The following is a 5000-nucleotide window of genomic DNA, read 5'->3' as shown; positions in this document are numbered from 1 at the left end:
TTGTCCCTTAACCTAACCCACGTTGTCCCTTAACCTAACCCACGTTGTCCCTTAACCTAACCCACGTTGTCCCTTAACCTAACCCACGTTGTCCCTTAACCTAACCCACGTTGTCCCTTAACCTAACCCACGTTGTCCCTTAACCTAACCCACGTTGTCCCTTAACCTAACCCACGTTGTCCCTTAACCTAACCCACGTTGTCCCTTAACCTAACCCACGTTGTCCCTTAACCTAACCCACGTTGTCCCTTAACCTAACCCACGTTGTCCCTTAACCTAACCCACGTTGTCCCTTAACCTAACCCACGTTGTCCCTTAACCTAACCCACGTTGTCCCTTAACCTAACCCACGTTGTCCCTTTGCCTAACATAGTTCACTGCTCGGAATCTCTGGTGTCGTTGTTATCCTCATGTAGATGTCTTGCGAGTGTTGCTTACTTTCCACATATTCCCGCTATCCACTGTCAATTGTACTGCAATAGGACTATATCGCCCCCCCCCCCCCTCTGCCCCTCTCTTTGTGTCTCCGTCCTCTCAAGCTGGTCGGTCTGGCGTTTGAGTGTTAAATGAGCCTCGCAGCTGTTCAGTTGCGTTCAGATGTCGACGCCCTCAGTGTACGTCGTGGTATGGTCTGTGTCCATTGTCCGCTGATGTCGTACGCGTAACCCACACGCTGTACCGATCATCGGTAGTTACGTACAGAGTGAAGTAGTGTGATACGTGTGACCGTACGCTGGCTGTGCCCAACGGTGTCGAATCTCAATTTCCATATGTTGTGCTCGATGCTACTTGTCTCGTCTCCCAATAACAGCTAGGTTGCACTGTGGTACGCCGTAGAGGCGTGTGGGAGGAACGTACGAACGCATTGTATGTCACCCTGGGTCGCTGGGGGTGGTGGTGCGGTGAGTCAGGTCAGGTCAGCGTGAGCCGTGTGATGTAGTGACGCGTGTATTCCGACTTTGTCGTATTGCCTCACACAAAGTGCTACCCTGGTGGACCGCGTTCCATATCTGGGACATGCCGCAGATGCCGGTTGACAGTGGATCGCGGAAGGGACATCGCATACGTGCGCGGGCCACCTTCCACGTGTTCTCTTCTGCACATGTCGCAGTGTGTATGTGGTCTGATGTAGCGTGTCGTGACACATGACATCCTGGCATGCAAGAATTGTTGAATTCGCAAATGTAGGTGGACATCTACGTTTACTGCCCAAGATACGCAAATGAACTGGAAATCCGTTGTTGAGCGGTTGTTCACGCTGGAGGTGAATCTGTGATGGCGACGATCGGTACAGCTATTAACCGGTTGTTTCAGCGGTACCCGCCACATCCACACACGTGACTAGGCCCATGTGGGTATGAAGCGATACGCGGCGGTGGCTTGGTGGGACTGTTCCCGGCCGGTGAAGGGGGGCCGCCCGGCGTGTTGGCCGCGCGCTGCGTGGGCGCACGCGCAACAGGCGGCTGGTGGGGGGCGCCGAGTGGCAGGAGCGCCAGCCGACGGGCTCGGCAGGCGGCGCAGCTACGCTGCGGCGCACCCTGCACGCGGCGCCTGGCGGCCAAAGTTGGTTCAGCCGAGCCCGGTGCGAAGCGCGGTGGACATCTGCAGTGTGCTGGTCTGATTGAGGACTGTGTGCGTTGAGGATGCGCCGCCGCCTGGCACTCGGCGCCGCGACGCCGTCTGCTGCTCGGTCGCCCCAGCGGTTCTCGCAGGTGGTTTGTATCGCAGTTGTGCGGACGTGTTGGCGCGTGCGCTGTGCTGGGAGAGTTCGCTTCTGCACCCAAGTGGGGCTTTGCTCTTGTGTGGCGCTGGCGTTGGAGCTGCCGGTCACCATAGGTGGCGCGTGTTGTCTCCCGCCGGCAATGCCACGACAGCACGCTCCCGGGCCTCTGTCGGCAGCGGCAAGCTCAGTTGGGAGCAAGGGTGTTCGCACTAAAACCGTCTACTCGCCTAACTCCGGGCGATTGCGCCTCTCTCGAAACCGACCAAGTACCTAGGACGGCGCTGCGCGCCGCCGGGACCTGAGAGGGTTTCGAGGTGTATCGTGCAGGGGAGCTCGGCCTCCTCCTGTTTGCAGAATAATTGAGCGGACGCTTGCGTGTTCGCGCGGGCCCCCGGGACACACTCCCGGGCGGCCGGCTGCTCAGCTCTAGTTGACGCAGCTCCCTGGTTGATCCTGCCAGTAGTCATATGCTTGTCTCAAAGATTAAGCCATGCATGTCTCAGTACAAGCCGCATTAAGGTGAAACCGCGAATGGCTCATTAAATCAGTTATGGTTCCTTAGATCGTACCCACGTTACTTGGATAACTGTGGTAATTCTAGAGCTAATACATGCAAACAGAGTCCCGACCAGAGATGGAAGGGACGCTTTTATTAGATCAAAACCAATCGGATTGGCTTGTCTGGTCCGTTTGCCTTGGTGACTCTGAATAACTTTGGGCTGATCGCACGGTCCTCGTACCGGCGACGCATCTTTCAAATGTCTGCCTTATCAACTGTCGATGGTAGGTTCTGCGCCTACCATGGTTGTAACGGGTAACGGGGAATCAGGGTTCGATTCCGGAGAGGGAGCCTGAGAAACGGCTACCACATCCAAGGAAGGCAGCAGGCGCGCAAATTACCCACTCCCGGCACGGGGAGGTAGTGACGAAAAATAACGATACGGGACTCATCCGAGGCCCCGTAATCGGAATGAGTACACTTTAAATCCTTTAACGAGTATCTATTGGAGGGCAAGTCTGGTGCCAGCAGCCGCGGTAATTCCAGCTCCAATAGCGTATATTAAAGTTGTTGCGGTTAAAAAGCTCGTAGTTGGATTTGTGTCCCACGCTGTTGGTTCACCGCCCGTCGGTGTTTAACTGGCATGTATCGTGGGACGTCCTGCCGGTGGGGCGAGCCGAAGGGGTGCTTTCGCGTCCCGAGGCGGACCCCGTTTAAATCCTACCAGGGTGCTCTTTGTTGAGTGTCTCGGTGGGCCGGCACGTTTACTTTGAACAAATTAGAGTGCTTAAAGCAGGCAAGCCCGCCTGAATACTGTGTGCATGGAATAATGGAATAGGACCTCGGTTCTATTTTGTTGGTTTTCGGAACCCGAGGTAATAATTAATAGGGACAGGCGGGGGCATTCGTATTGCGACGTTAGAGGTGAAATTCTTGGATCGTCGCAAGACGAACAGAAGCGAAAGCATTTGCCAAGTATGTTTTCATTAATCAAGAACGAAAGTTAGAGGTTCGAAGGCGATCAGATACCGCCCTAGTTCTAACCATAAACGATGCCAGCCAGCGATCCGCCGCAGTTCCTCCGATGACTCGGCGGGCAGCCTCCGGGAAACCAAAGCTTTTGGGTTCCGGGGGAAGTATGGTTGCAAAGCTGAAACTTAAAGGAATTGACGGAAGGGCACCACCAGGAGTGGAGCCTGCGGCTTAATTTGACTCAACACGGGAAACCTCACCAGGCCCGGACACCGGAAGGATTGACAGATTGATAGCTCTTTCTTGATTCGGTGGGTGGTGGTGCATGGCCGTTCTTAGTTGGTGGAGCGATTTGTCTGGTTAATTCCGATAACGAACGAGACTCTAGCCTGCTAACTAGTCGCGTGACATCCTTCGTGCTGTCAGCGATTACTTTTCTTCTTAGAGGGACAGGCGGCTTCTAGCCGCACGAGATTGAGCAATAACAGGTCTGTGATGCCCTTAGATGTTCTGGGCCGCACGCGCGCTACACTGAAGGAATCAGCGTGTCTTCCTAGGCCGAAAGGTCGGGGTAACCCGCTGAACCTCCTTCGTGCTAGGGATTGGGGCTTGCAATTGTTCCCCATGAACGAGGAATTCCCAGTAAGCGCGAGTCATAAGCTCGCGTTGATTACGTCCCTGCCCTTTGTACACACCGCCCGTCGCTACTACCGATTGAATGATTTAGTGAGGTCTTCGGACTGGTACGCGGCATCGACTCTGTCGTTGCCGATGCTACCGGAAAGATGACCAAACTTGATCATTTAGAGGAAGTAAAAGTCGTAACAAGGTTTCCGTAGGTGAACCTGCGGAAGGATCATTACCGACTAGACTGCATGTCTTTCGATGTGCGTGTCGTGTCGTGTCGCGCAACACGCTACCTGTACGGCAGTGGCCGTGCGCCGCGTGCGGAACCACGCGTGCCTCTCAAAACTAGCGGAAGTGTTGTTGTTGTTGTGTGGTACGAGCGCTGAAGCTCTGGAGCGGCTGGCCTGCGGTACCTGGCGCCTGGCGCCGGTTTTGAATGACGTTCGCCCGAGTGCCTGTCCGCCCCGGTGTGGAGCCGTACGACGCCCATCGGCTGTGAGGCCGTTGGACACAAAAAAATAGTGGAACAGGGGCCGTCAGACGCCTCAGTCCCGCAAATGCTGCTGTCTTGAAAGAGACAGTGGGAGACTGAAAAGGAAAAGATCACCCAGGACGGTGGATCACTCGGCTCGTGGGTCGATGAAGAACGCAGCAAATTGCGCGTCGACATGTGAACTGCAGGACACATGAACATCGACGTTTCGAACGCACATTGCGGTCCATGGATTCCGTTCCCGGGCCACGTCTGGCTGAGGGTCGGCTACGTATACTGAAGCGCGCGGCGTTTGTCCCGCTTCGGAGACGTGGGAGTGTCGTGGTCGCCTGTGTGGCCGGCCGCGTCTCCTTAAACGTGCGATGCGCGCCCGTCGCCTGGCGGTTCGCATACCGGTACTTTCTCGGTAGCGTGCACAGCCGGCTGGCGGTGTGGCGTGCGACACCTCGTACAACGACCTCAGAGCAGGCGAGACTACCCGCTGAATTTAAGCATATTACTAAGCGGAGGAAAAGAAACTAACAAGGATTCCCCCAGTAGCGGCGAGCGAACAGGGAAGAGTCCAGCACCGAACCCCGCAGGCTGCCGCCTGTCGTGGCATGTGGTGTTTGGGAGGGTCCACTACCCCGACGCCTCGCGCCGAGCCCAAGTCCAACTTGAATGAGGCCACGGCCCGTAGAGGGTGC

The 5000-nt window shown here is 55.9% G+C and overlaps 3 non-coding genes across 3 annotated transcripts in view; all 3 read left to right on the top strand.

Annotated features, from left to right (window-relative positions):
• Window positions 1-2163: 2163 nt before the first annotated feature.
• Window positions 2164-4056, top strand: LOC126330037 (small subunit ribosomal RNA). The gene has a single exon (XR_007562675.1). It is a non-coding gene; the product is annotated as a small subunit ribosomal RNA (ribosomal RNA).
• Window positions 4057-4425: 369 nt separating this feature from the next.
• LOC126330042 (5.8S ribosomal RNA) lies at window positions 4426-4580 on the top strand. The gene has a single exon (XR_007562679.1). It is a non-coding gene; the product is annotated as a 5.8S ribosomal RNA (ribosomal RNA).
• A 188-nt stretch (window positions 4581-4768) lies between these two features.
• The window catches only part of LOC126330047 (large subunit ribosomal RNA), a 4222-nt gene continuing 3990 nt past the window's right edge, over window positions 4769-5000 (top strand). The window contains exon 1 of the ribosomal RNA XR_007562684.1: window positions 4769-5000. This exon is cut by the window's right edge and continues 3990 nt beyond it. This is a non-coding gene — a ribosomal RNA (large subunit ribosomal RNA).

The sequence above is a fragment of the Schistocerca gregaria genome, unplaced genomic scaffold, assembly GCF_023897955.1.
Source record: "Schistocerca gregaria isolate iqSchGreg1 unplaced genomic scaffold, iqSchGreg1.2 ptg001246l, whole genome shotgun sequence".
NCBI classification, from domain to species: Eukaryota; Metazoa; Arthropoda; class Insecta; order Orthoptera; family Acrididae; genus Schistocerca; species Schistocerca gregaria.
The sequence above is the reverse complement of the archived record's forward strand: the minus strand, read 5'-3'. Positions and strand labels throughout refer to the sequence as shown.